The following is a 15014-nucleotide window of genomic DNA, read 5'->3' on the forward strand; positions in this document are numbered from 1 at the left end:
TACTGTATCCTTCAGGCACTTATTCACTTTTCCTGCATGGATTTAATGGATTTTGCAAATGAGGCACACAGATGAATGAACTTAAAAATCACATCTAAGCAGTAAAATAAGAAAATAAGGAAATAAGAGATAAAAAAATAAATAACTAAAGAGCATGGAGTTTTTGTAAGATTATGGAATCTTCTGGACACACATTATACCAAAATACTGTATATGAAATAGAATAAATAATAAGCACCTTCCCTTATTCACAATACTCAGGATATTGTACAAAGTTAGGAATTAAAATGAAAACAATGTCTTCCTCAGCATAGCAGCCTTACTGTAGCTATTAATATATATAATTTGAAAAAGGTATGAAAATTGGCACCATACCATAATATTCAAAACCTCAATATTTGAACAATAGTTGATTCCCCACACAGTATTGACCTAAAAAAGCAATAAAAATAATATTACATAGCAAATTTAAGAAAATGAAGACCTTTTTTAAAAATTCATAAGTTCGATTGTGGCTATTTTGGAAAATGGGCCAAAAAACAATTTTCTTTTTCCAGTACTGCTATCTTCTCGAGAAGTTTGTAATGTATTTAATGTAAAAGAAAAATACTTTTATCTGATCTCCATTCATGTTCAAATATTGAAAGAAAAATGAATACACACCAATGTTCTAGTTTGGTGCTGGTAGAGGTAAAATAATAATGAGAAAATACTGCACACTTAAAAAACAGCGTCACAGAGAAAGATGTAATGTTCATTCCAAACTCAAGGTGGTATAAGCATAACATCTTTCTCTATTGTGCTATTTTTTATCCTATTCTGTAGTTATTTAGCTACTACCAACACCAAACTATGACATTGCTATGTGTTTATTTATCTGTAAATTGATGACGTAGCTGACCAATAGGGCGTGCCTACCTGACCCGCCCTCTCCAGCGGGTATATAAGCAGGTGCATCGCCATCTGCCCTCATTCCTCCAACTTTGAAGCCGGCCCGAGGAGACGAGGACGAAGATGAGGAACTCTCTCTATCTGACACCTCGGCTGTCTTTGGCGCCGCTTCAATCAAGCTTGACTTCCCGAAGGTCATGACGAGAGCGGCGGAGTGTGTCGGGTTCCCCCTGCCCCCACCGCTGTCTCCGAAGCCAGTGAGCCGTTTCCGCCAAGGGTTTTACGGCCTGGCTCAACCACCCCGACCCGTGTTCGTCTCCCCTGCGCTTCCTGACATCTGGAAGCAGGTGTTTTGGGGGTGGAAGCATTTGCACACACGCCATGGCCAAGAGGGCTGCTTTACGCCTTTCCCCCCCTCCGCCTCATCCCCCAGCTACTGGAGAGAGTGAGAGTGGAGCGGTTGAAGGTCATTCTGCTGGCACCCGACTGGCGGTCGGGCCCGTGGTATGCAGAGTTAACCCAAATGATGGTGGCTCCACCATGGCCCATTCCTCAATTCCGAGGGGCGCTGACGCAGGAAGCAGGCACAATACAGGCGCTGCCGATCTTGGGCCATTGGTGCTCGAGGCCCTCACGAGGGACCCCTATGAGCCTTTGGAGAGCTCCTCCTTAAGAGCGTTGTCATTCAGGACAGCATTCCTGCTTGCTCTGACGTCGGCCAAGAGAGTGAGCGAATTGTGTGCCCTGTCGGTTCACCAAAGTTGTTTACTTATTCGCGGGGACTGCAGTGGTGCCATTAACAGAGTGGTGCCGTTCCTTAGAACATAAGGAGTTCATTTCGGTCTTGGGTTATCCAATTGGAGGCTTTTTACACCCCCCCCCCCCCCCCCCCCCCCCATAGGGATTCGAGGGAGGCGAAACTGCATCTCCTATGCCATGTGCGTGCGTTGACTTGTTACGTCGTCCGCACGGCCACCGTCAGTAACAACAACCAGTTGTTGGTGTGTTATGGTGACGGTACGGCTGGCAGAGCCCTGTCCAAGAAACGATTGGCGAGGTGGCTGTGTGAGTGTATCTTCTCAGCCTACAGTGAAGCGGGCCAGGAGCCCCGCACTGTGGTCCGGGCGCACTCTACGCGAGGTGTGGCGGCGTCTACGGCCCTGTTCAGTGGTGCGAGTATCGAGGACATATGTACGGGGGCATTGTGGTCTACACCCTGCCCGTTCATAAGGTTTTATCTCTTGGATGTGTCGGGTTCCTTTCTAGGTCTGTGCTCACTGTAGGGACACAGGACGAGTGAGAGGAGGGTTGCGTCAGGTGTTTAATACTTAACCCCTACAGGGCGTCATGCACCTGCATTGGGCCATGCTCTGCTAGGACTCGGTCAATGAGGTGTGCAGGAGGTCTAATGATGGAGACCCCTGCGAGGTTAGACCACAACCTCACCCAGTCTAGCCAGGTGTTGCTAACTGGGATGGAGTTGGATCCTTTATCACTCTGCAGGGCGGCTAAGATCAATAAAGTGGTGACTGGGTTTTGGTACCTAACTGGTAGCTGGCTTGGTCAGTGGGCGGAGCCTCTCCCGCGGCAGGGAGTACATAGATCGGGCTTCGCCTACTGTACCCATAGAGTCCAGTAGAGGGTGAAGCCTGTGTGAGATATAACGAAGGTTACGATATTGTAACCCTAGTTATATTAGCACAGGCGGAGCCCTCTACATAGGGCCCTGCCGCTCTTTCGCCTTACACTGAAGTTTGGTGGAATGAGGGCAGTGGCGATGCACCTGCTTATATACCCGCTGGAGAGGGCGGGTCAGGTAGGCACGCCCTATTGGTCAGCTACGTACATACTAATTTTCAGTGGGCCATCGCGTGTACGCGATTGAAGGAGGGTTATACCCATAGAGTCCAGTAGAGGGCTCCACCTGTGCTAATATAACTAGGGTTACAATATCGTTACCTTCGTTAATACTTTTCAACTCTCTAGAGGTGCAGTGCAGAGGGCCTAGAGCAGTGGTCTCCAACCCTGCTCCTGGAGAGCTACTGCCCTGCATGTTTTAGGTATCTCCTCACTCTAACTCGTTATCAAGCAGCTGAGGGTCGTCAAAGGGCTTGATAACGAGTTGATAATTAGAATCAGGAGTGTTAGAGTGAGGAGATACCTAAAACATGCAGGGCAGTAGCTCTCCAGGAGCAGGGTTTGAGACCACTGGCCTAGAGGCTTGCATTGGTACCTTCTTCAGGAAGAGAGAGAGTGAATTAGTGAGCAGAAATGAACAGCAGGTTTTGATCGAGTTTTCACGTAGTTACCCGATCCATCTCTCAGTGACAACCTGCCTGCCTGAAGTTCATTGGCAACATGAGGCAGCATTATATATTTAAAATAGAAGCCTTTAGCCTTGGCACAATTTAACACAGAAATGTGCATCATACTGTATGCAACACTGATCAAGACTTACTGACTTAGGGTCCGGATGAGCAGCTTCGATGCAGTCAGCCTTGCCCAGCTGCACCTGCATGTAATATCGACATGGCCCATGTGGTTTGAGTTAAAATGCACCATAACCATCTTCACATCTGAGATATTGCAGCCACAGGGGTCTTCCAGAGGCTCAAAAGATTTTTGCAGGAGTGGACATTTGATCTCTAACAGTTCATCAGCCCCCATGGCTTTCCTGTGCTGATCACAGTGCCTCTGCAACTGAGAAAGTAGCCGCAGCCTTTGAACCACTGGTAAGCTACCAGCTCACTCCCCTTCCTATACCATTTACTGTAACTGCATTCTCACAGGACTTTGGGTAGCTCTCAGAGGAACTTCTCAAGACTTGCTCTTGGCAGAGCACATTTTATGAGCATCATGCCAGATGTGTGAGGCTCTCTGCTCTTTGGTGATGGGCTCAAGTGTTGTAGACTTAGTCAGGTCAAGTGCAATAAAGGTGTTGTAAAACATCAGACACTTCTGGCAGGAAGTGTGAACATCATGATCCCCATGTTGAAGGCAATCTCAGTTGGATAGCTCTTCTCTTGGATTAGCATTACAATAGTTGTAAAGCTGGCATTCTACAGGGAGCTTCAGGTGGCTCAGACTCCCCCTCAACTTCTCATAAGAATGAAATGCAGGTGGTGGACAATAAACAGTTATTTATGTAGGGCTGGGGAATTGCCCCCCTAAACCTGTGCAACTGATAAGGCTACTACCATGTGGAGCTCTCCAAGGCTATGTGCTGAACCCACTGTACATATTTACATAAGCATCTCAGCACTCACTTGTAAGGACAGGAATGACAGTTAACTTGAACTTGAACAGATACGAAAGAAGCACCTCCATTCTTCTCAGTATGGCGCTGATTGATGGCCAGAGAGGTGTTTTTGCAGAATATTGTGTCACAGTGAACTTCACCGTAATGTTATCCTATTAGACATTTGTGTGAAACTCTGTTATAATTAGCCTATGAATTCTTGCATTATGGCCAAAAATGTGTTTTTTAACCACCAAATTCGAATTAGTTCATTCTTGAGTTGATATAAGAAATTAATGATTTACCCTTAATAAAGGAGACTGGATTCGAAATATCAAAGTTTAAGTTGAATTTATTTAGCTTGTACAAGCGGAGCGTTTACCAATGCAACAGACAGAGTTACAAAAGAAAAGGCTCCCACGTCTAGTGTTGTCAGAGAGGTTTTATGCTGTTCTCTACCTGGGCTGCCTCAGTCGCCTCCCATAACTGACAGATATTTTCATAGACAGCATCACAACAGTTGGCACACATATACACATACACTTAATCAGTAGGCAAACAGAAGTTCAAAAAGTGACTCCCCCATCTCACATAGAGTTGAACTCTCTTTCTGCCAGTCTCAGCAAACCGTTGAGACAGAAAGTATTCAAACAGTTATGTAAAACAGGAACACACACACACATTGTATGAATTGAAACATGAAGTACAGTATCCAATCCTAATTTTTATAACATGAGTCCAAGTGGATGTTTGTGACAGATGTAATGAAATTCCCTCCAGGTGTTTCTGAGATATTGCATTCACAAGAACGGGACTCAAAAACATATAAAACAATAACACACAACAACAAGTAGTCTGTAGTGAGAAGTATAGTAACAAAAAAGTACCAGAAAGAGGGACTTGGTCACTAAAAAGATGGTTAGGTTGAAAGATATGTAGTTGATTTGACTCCTTTGCATGGATGAAACTTCATCTTAAATTCACATAAACTTAAATACATTTTTGCCAGTAGAAGGCTTTAGGATTTTGCCCCACATCACTTACATTGGAAGTGGATTATGTCAGGATCCTCTGATGATCAGTATTAACAGGAGACATTATTACGGTAAGAAAAACTTGTTTCATTGTTTAATGGGGCACCTAACTATTTTTTAAAGACAGACTTGAAATATTATGAATGTGTCCTTTAATATGTGTGCAGGTTTACACATGGATATACATGTGTCCACATGTTTTGACATTTCTAAATACTTTACTTAAAATGAAAGCTTTGAAGTTTAAGTTTGACTGATGTGGCTTTATCTTCATCCTTCACTAAAAATCCCATACTTTTGGGGATTATGATCGTACAGTATAGATGTCTCCAGTGCTTTTTCTCAGACAGTTTAAGCAACTATGGGTGATCAAGAGGGCTGTGTCTTTTTATCAAGCACGTCATCTCACAACAAAGGTCACAGATATTATCCCCTGTGCTATTTACTGTCTATTTGTCAGTGTCATGCTTTCATAGTATAAAGAAAAACTATGGAAGGAAGAAATAAGCAAACATTGATATCAACAGGGCATTTATGCACTTATGCATTTGCGGCATTTGTTGTTCCTGTTAATTAAATAGGATCATAATCACATTTAATAACTGTGATGTCCCTCACCTGCAAAAAGTTTGAACCAGTTTTATCCTATTGCCTGTCTGAATTGTTCTCTCATTCTGTCTGAAAAGGGTTTCTGTCTGAACTAGAAACAATACTATATGTAAGAATGTATGCAAAACCTCTTGATGTAATACCAACACAGCTTTTAGTAAAAAATTAATGGAATCTGTCAGTCCCTGTTTGCTTTCTGGTTTAAACAGTTCCTTGTCTAATGGTTGTGTCCCTGATTTTTTTTTTCAGTTTTAAAACTGCTTGTGTGAACCCAAATCTGGATCCCTTCCTCAAAACGATAGACCAATTTTGCCAAAAGTTGCCTTTTATATTATACATTTTAGGAATCAATTTCTCTCTACACTGGATAATATTTTTTAGAAAGTTTCAATGTGATTTTCAAGAATAACAAAGCACTGAGACAGCATATGGCAAACCAAATTCTGCCATCAGCTGGTTCCCCAGTGGAACATATCAAACCTGTTGTAAGGGATATTGGTGTCTGATTTGATAGTTATTTAAGTTTTGAGCAGCACCCAACAAAGCCTCTAAATAAAAAAACCCTCACATTCTGGTGGCACAGCAGCTGCAGTGCAATGTCCACACATTTGCTGAACACCAGGGAGTAGCAAAACAGTAGCCTGTTCATAAGCCATCCCCTGAAAGGCAACAAACAGGAACATCCTATGTTTTGTTGTCGCCTTTATGTAAATATAACTTTATCTTTTCATTATGAACCAATCTGTGTGCTGAAATGTGGAGAAAAGCCAAGTGCAAGTCTAAGTCTGAAGTCCGAATTTTCTGTGACTCAATCAGTACTGAACATGTTCGGCAACCAGTAACACACTGTCAGCTCTTGGTACGTTATGCACATACAGTGGAAACATGTCAGTGGAAAGCTGTTATGTGCACTAGCTGTCATTCACTCAAGCTTTCATATACTCAAGCACTCTTTTAACTTATTTATAAGAGTCTTAGGGAATGTCACAGTCCGTAACGACCATCCCTGCCTACTTTGAAGTTCAGAGTCTTTATTACTGCTCTAGTGAGTGCGAGTGAGAATGATCGAGACAGGTCCTGGATCCCCACAGAGAGAGAATCTATCAACTTTTAGGAGGATAGACTTATCTCTTTTATGCCAGAGGACAGACGAGGAACATGGCAGAACTGGAGTGGGTAAACCATTCTCAGTGTATTACCAATCCACTCCAATAAAATGTAGCCGTGATGCCATTGCTTGTAAAACTGCGTCAGAGGATGTGCAGCCAGAAGCCTAAGAGATGCCCACTGGCAGCAATGAGACCGGGGCACAAAGGGCAGGAACAAGCCTGCGACTCCAATCTGTGGAGAAGTAAAATCAGTTAGCTGATGTCCCCATCACTGAAGTGAAAAGGATGAGAGCTGCAGCAGGATGCTGCCTTTTATTCTGTGTGAAACACATAATTAGTAGGCTTGTCCTTGCATGCATGTGATTGGAGAAGAGTATTTATCTTAGTCTATATTTAGTCCAAAAAAGGGCAGTGCCTGTTTGATATTGAACTAAATATACCTATCCCGTGTTTTACAAATACTCATCCCCATAGGACTGAATATTTCATATATTACACTTTCAATTCTTTGAAAATGAAAATTATCATAAACACTTAGTCAAGGAGTTCAGTTAAATTATTATATTCGTGTTGAAGGGACTACTTGTTAGATGGGCTTCAAATGTTTGGATTTGGGTCAAGATCTTACACTGGACTCATACGATATACATCTTCACACAAATAATTAAATCTCCTCAATTTCATTCACAGCTTGGAACTAGACAAGGCTGGCCTCTTTCACCATTATTGTTTGTCAATGCACATGGATGGGGAGCCAAGGGAGTTATTTGAATATAAAAGTAACAATAGAAGGTGGTATGGCGCTCAAATTACGCTATATGTGGATGATTTACTCATTTATATACAATACATTATATCTGCAATTTTTTAGTTTTTGTTTATTTTTCCAAAAAAATTGCAAGTACTGGTCAATTTTGTAAACCTGCAGACAGGTGAGCAGAAGTCAGCCCACACTATGGTAATGTCTCCTACATTAATACCCTTCCATCTGTAAAATATGGAGAACTGTAGACTATATACATCTATTTAGGCAAAATTTACTTTGATCTTATAGAAGGTCTGACAACATAAGCTGCAGGGATCTTCATTGCTTTGTCTAATTTCCAATATTTTATTTCAGCCAACGTCAAGCACTAAAAGTAAGTAGGTGTTTTGCATAAAAGTCAATGGTAAAATATCACAACAGTTTAAACAGGCACTGTGTTCAGAAGTGTCAGTTGTAGCTTTATTGTTTTCTAAATTATATTGTTGCCATTGAATACAAATCTCCACATCTATCAATAAAATATAGTTGGATGCTTGTTAGAATGACCATTTAGCAACTGGATGATGCAGTCAAAAGAGATGCCAGTGCGGTTGTAAGGTGTACCCTTTTATACTATATGACTTGTTGACTAGATCGGATGCTTCAAACTCCAGAATGAACACATAAACATAATTACAATAAATATATATGCACACCAAACTACCAAAATTCCCACTCTCCTATCTTATTAGTTGATTCCTTTGTTGGTGTTCATAACCTCAACAACTATATCATGATTTAAAATGTTAAATAAAAATACCATGAATATTAAAGAAATAGGGCCAATAATATTGAATACAATATTTATTTAATACAAAATTGCTTTGGACCTTGCCAATGAAATGCAAAAATCGCTACCAAAGTTCAAAGTGCCATTATTAAAGTGCATAGTTGTTTGTTTAAAAGTGCAATTAATACAGAGACCCAGTTGTGCAATATTTACAAGGCCGATGTTGATAGACAGTAGTAACCATAACCAAGGGCCCTTTGTTACCCTTCCAACAACGTGCACCAGCTGGTTATGTTTGCTGAAATTAGATATGTACACTGAAGTATTTAGTATACGGTAAGCAACACTTCTGTGATACAGCAGGTGAAATGGGGCCACACACAATGAGTACCATATGTGAAAGCCATATGGCTGGGATATGTGCCAAGCTTCACACCTAGACCATCACCCGGTCAAGGAACAGGCCAGTTACACAGACATAAATTTAAGATGGTTGTCTAGCCTTGAAACTTGGTTGGCACAAATCTAACGGGATTACCAAATCCTAATCTGGATTGAGTGGTATCGACAGATGCAAGCATTCATTAAGTGAAGAGGCACCTTCAGCCACCGTGTTCCGAACATATTAAAGAAAGTCTGTCGGGGAATTACCTGCCCTGGTTTTTATCATCTATTGGAAACGTGACTCATCTTGGATGTGTGCCACCACTAAAATGAAAGGTTTTGGATTTCTGGATGGAGAAGTAAAGGGCAGCAAATACTTAACTCAGCCCGTCAACCTGATCAATACTAATTAATCATTTTTATATAACAAATAACATCACAAAAACTGCTTTTCGAAAACAGGCCCTTGATTTATGAGGGTAAAAGGTTTCACAAGTTTATTTGTGCAAAGATTGAGTTATAGATAGATGACATGAAAAATCTTACCACGCTTTTAAAACAGACAATATGAGCCTGGAAGAAAGCTTAGGATATTGGAGCACCATTTGGGAATTTAAGAAAATCAGGGAGAGTAAAAGAAATTCATCTACAAATGCAACCAAGACCAACAGATCAGGGATTAAAGCAAAAGATGTGCCGCGTTTCTCTTGCTTAAGCTACTTTATGCAGCTTTACTCCAAGGTACACCATATTGAATTAGTCAATGGGGCCCAGAAGGCTGAAAGCTGTTGGGTTTTAGTTGGGTCATGATGATTCTGGAATAATTGCAAGTTGGTTTGTTGTTTCACTCCTGGATTTTCCATGGAAAGCTGCTACTTCTTACTCATTGTCCAACTTTACATACTTCCCACCAAAGAAAGTATGCTTAGGGTTATTTTTGAAAATGTAGTACTTGGTGAGTATAAAGAGTAGTGTTCTACATGTATGTTAGATTTAAACATAGCAAGGTGTATTTAGTGTTTTTTGTTTTTTTTTACTTGTGTCTACACACTGACAGTCAGCACCATGGACAGGGCCCTGTTGGGGGTTTTAAGGAAGTAGGTGTTTCCTCAATGTCATATTCATTTAAAACACACTTTTTATGTAACTGTACTTAACAGTATTGGACTATGAACAGGGAATGTGTGTATCTGTAATCTATAGTATGTAATTGTTTAAACATGAATGTGTAATCTAAATGCCATCACGCTGTTAAAAAAAAAAAATCTCAGTAGACTGTATACAATATAGGTTATTGTTTTCCAGCACTGTGTAACCAACCTTGACTCCCACAAATTACATTCATATGGAACTAATTTGTATTGACTAAAACATTTATAGAGATAATGTAATGCAGCTTTATGCAGGATTATGTGTTATTTTCTTCTACTGCAGGTCGTAGCAAGGCCAGAGTCAATGTCTCATGTTTCTAGTCAGTGCAGACTTTTCCAGTGCTTAATAATCCTTCCCTATTTTTATCCACATAGGTTTTGTTTTCTTTACCTGAATCATACCATATTTAACATGACAACAATCCTTGCTGTAATAATCAATACCAGACCAGAATTTCTTCTCATGAGTTGCAACAGAGTTTAAACAAGAGAACTTACTTGGGAACAGAAACATGACTCCGAATAAATGCCTATATTACCCTAACTGTGTTAGCAAGTGTTTGCCAAGACATTAGCCACAACATTAGCGAGTTTAGTAAGTCAAGGCTGTGTGTCAACTTGTATTTGGAGTTCTTTTGGCTTTTAAGAAGCCAAATATGAAGAAGAAATATGCAGCTACTATAGAACAAGGTGCTTTGAGTTTCTTTGACAGAAACCTTTTTTTCTTGTCGGATTTAGCTTTGTCAGAGGTTTTTTCTTTGACACATCACTGCAGTGGAGTACTTTGTTAACTAATGGCGCTTTTCGTTTATACAGTTCTAGCACTACTCGACTCGACTCGTTTTTTTTTGCGTTCCCATTAGGGATAGTACATGGTACCTGGTACTTGGTACTTTTTTAGTATCTGCTCTGCCGAGGTTCCAAGCGAGCCGAGCCGATACTAAATGTGACGTCAACAGACTGCCGGCCACTGATTGGTCAGAGTGTCTTCACTGGAAGAGTCATGAGCTGTCCCACACAAGAATCAAACCTGGCATACCGGCAACAGCGTTAAAGCCATTCGGCTCAATTTTCTTGCTTTGTGTGTGATAGAAAGGCACATACAGCAGCAAGTACTCCATTGCCTCCATGTCCTAAATAGTTTATGTGTTTGTGTTGCGTATAAAATGAAGTCAATGCAGTTTTGCGCAGCCGTGCTATGACAACCCCGCCCACGTTGAGTAGGTACTATAGTAATGGAAAAGGTACCCTACCGAGTTGAGTCGAGCCAAGTAGTGCTAGAACTGTATAGTGGAAAAGCGCCATAAGTATTCCTGGGCCTCCATGTGCATCCATGGCAATGACCACACAAAGTGTCACTGCTGAAGCTTAGTACTACGAAAGCAGAAAGAATTGTACACTGTGGTTACACAGAATCCTGGCGATAAGCAATTTGATATCAGAGATTAAGCTGATGCCTCTGTGTAGGGAGTACACTGGAAAGGGAGTGGCTTATTTATTTTCAAGAACATTGTTTCATGGGCAATGTATTACAAAAAGAAGTACAGGCTGTTGGGACATGTTCAATTTGTTAGAATGATATTACTTAGCTTAAAAGCATGCTGTTGGATGCATGTTTGTGTTGGTGGGAATGCCTCCTGGCTAATTTTTTGAATGAAACTCAGGCGAAATCTGACAAGCCCATTACTGAAGAATTTCACAATAGTCTTTCCTGCAATGATAGGTGTGTTGGGTGTGTTTTATTGATATTTAACCATAACAACTACCAGCTTAAATGTCAACTCTAATTGTAACGTTTGAAGTTCTGCAGAGACACAAAACACCATATTAGACATGACAAAAAGTTCACACCATATACATACATGATAGAGTGTGTAAACAAACAAATAAATATATTCACTTTATGTGAGACCATTTGGTTTACAGAAGCACGTAAATTGTGGAGTTATATGGTCTCACGGGTTATAAAAAGAATGCCAGTGAGGCATTCACCGATAAACTTTCACTACATAATTGACACAGAGGCAGCAGACAGTAATCCAATGATGTGTAGCTCATATGACCTCTAAACATTTGAACAATCGTCAGTGCATAATCACATTATCTGTACAAACCTCTCAGTGGTACCATTTTAACAAAAACTTTTTGTGTGGCTGAACTTTGTCTAACTCTATTTTATCTACTAATCCAAGACCCCAACTGTCCAGCTGGAATGTTTGAATGTGCTTCAGATAATGCATGAGCCATCAGACATTTTTTTGATTCATTACATTCTGTAGATTATGATTTCACAGTCAGTGCATATGTTATACATAAAAAAAAGTGAGTTATGTATGTATGTTTGGATTTGTCTCCCGAAGCTATACAATATATTTTTTTCTCATTTCTCAACGTGAAGTTTAAGCATCCATGTGAGAAGTAATTTATCATCATCACCATCATCATCACCATCATCATTATCCTTTATTTTTCTTTGGGATACATTGAGGGGTGACATTAACTTTCAATGATACGAACATGTCATAAAGTCAAACAGAAGCAGAAATACAGAAATAAAGTCCTGTTTAAAACAACAACATTCAGAAGCAAACAAAAGTTTTAGAGCATATTTCTGAAGTCAACAAATATTGTCAGGGAATCAATATTTAAAGGGTATTGAAGGTTGTTTCATGAGTCTGGAGAACAAAATCTAAATGCATTCAACCTCCTCAGGTACCTCTCGACCAGTAAGGAAATGAAAAGTTAAAATGACACTGTCAAGTTTTGATACATGACTGACCATCCAATTTCATGCCAAATGTGATTTTGGTGGATCGAGTAATCGAACATTTTCCAAGTTTTTCCAGAGGGTGCAAGAGTTCACATTGATGTATGGCTAAACTAGGGAACTTTGACCATCTTTGATGCCAAACCACACTGGTTGAAGGTAAAATTTAAAAGGTTGCCAAGGTTGAGATCAATTAGCAGCATGATCTGAAGCTGGGAAGGCTGCTTCCTTATTTAGAAAAATGATTGAGCCAGTCAGGGCTCTGTAGGCGTAATTAAGAAAAGGGACAACTCAAAACAGAGAAAAATGATGGTGATGGTGACTAAATGGTGTGGATAACACAGATGCTGCTGTAGTGGTTGTAAGTATAATAACAGAAATAACCACTCTAAATGTGTACATTTATTTGATTGTTGTGAAAAACATGACTGCTTCCCAATGCTAAGCCTTGGTTTTGTAAAAATTAAGCTGGTGCAACCCAGTCACACAGCGAAGAATTTACCCTATGGTTTGGTGTACTATGAACTTGTGTAATATGTATCGTATTGTTCTGTGCTGTGGACCTCTGTTGTTGTCCAAAAAGAGTTTAGTTATGGTCGTGGGAACTTTATAATAGATTATTTCACAGAGAGCATCTACTTTATCATAGTTTTATTGCAATAAACAAAGTTCACATTTGCAAATGCCCCCAGTTTTCTAGGATGAAGGAAACACTGTATTGTGCTATAAATTGAGGGTCTGTATTTGTACATATAGCTGCGTGCATTACAATCATACCACATTTGTCACCCTAATAGGTTTCTCTAGGGAATTTCTTTTGGTCTTGGTCTCTGAAAGCCTAATCCTTATTGTCCTTTCCTGTTTAAGAACATTCCCTCTCTACCTCTGTCTAATGTGAAGTAAAAGTTACAGTGAGTCCCATAGCTCACCTTTGATGGCACTTTTTACACATGAAACAGAGAGCACAAAGTCTTAGAATCTGCTTTTGGCTATTAAGGCAGTATAACATAATTTTAAAATAATAACATAAGCATATAAGTTTCCATTTCAGACACATTATTTTGTGTAGAAATAGCTCCAAAAACTTACAACAGCAATCATAATTTCAGTCTCCTTGGAGTAGTTCTGTGTAAGGCAGATGCCACAGCACATGCACACAACACTGTGCCGTTTAACTGTGCGTCACCAAATGTTGTGCTACATGTCAGATCCTATTGACTTTGTGCTACTGCACATTGTGCATTGTACAGAACTATTGTACAGAAGAAAGATATATCAGGATACAGATTTATTAAGTTTTGAATACACACACAACACTTGTAAGAAGGATCAAATCATTGTTGGTCTGGCTCTGCACATGAAATTTATTGACAATAAGAAAAATATCCATAATAGCACAGCCATGTCCTTTAAATGTATTGTAATTCAGCCTGGTACCAGCTGTGAATCGGACAGTGGTTTTGGTGATAAGAGATGATGTCATTGATGTCAACCTGTGCACATTTAGATTTTTTTTGTAGTTACAATTTGTTAAACTAATTCCTGTAAAACAGATTTATCCTCAAGGACATTAAAGCTATAATCCTTCAGATTTCAGTTTTGTGACGCCTTCTGTTGATGGTGGTGATGCTACTTGAACAGACACGCCTTTTGAATCCAGAGTGGGATGGGGGACTTCATCCCTGACAATGCAAACTACTATGTAGAGAGGTAATGAGCCTACATGCAGTTAATGGCTATAGCAGAATAAATGCCAGCCAAATAGTATCAAAAATTGGATTTGATATGATAGCAATCTTAAGGATTATGACCTTAAAGCTGTACTCATCAGCAGATCTGTGAACTAAAAGATGGGCAATAAACTCATTTAGTAGTAATTCAAACACAGTTTATTCATTCTATTTAATTTCATATTTTTTGGGCCAAACTAAGAGACCCAAACTCAAGCGTTAATCTCTTTGTTTTCTGATATAAATCTAAACAAGTGGATATTTGCAGAGTTCAAGGGGTTAACTTGACACAAACAGTAAGGGAAAATAAGACAAGATGCTGGCTGATTGTTAAGGAATCCATGACAAAAATAATTCCTTTCGAAAAACATCCTGGAACGGTATCCATATCTGATGTCTCATAGTCAGTCTGCCAGACACATCAGCATGTGATCCAGAGGCAATTTGGCAGGTAAAACAGAAAAGTTTTTTTTTAGCCTGATTGCTATTGCTAGTTGGCCTCTGAAACACTTGAAACAGGATAATAAGAACAAGGATAAGCTGATCCTGTGGTTTTCATCTGTTGC

The sequence above is a fragment of the Scomber scombrus genome, chromosome 6, assembly GCF_963691925.1.
Source record: "Scomber scombrus chromosome 6, fScoSco1.1, whole genome shotgun sequence".
Classification (NCBI taxonomy): Eukaryota; Metazoa; Chordata; class Actinopteri; order Scombriformes; family Scombridae; genus Scomber; species Scomber scombrus.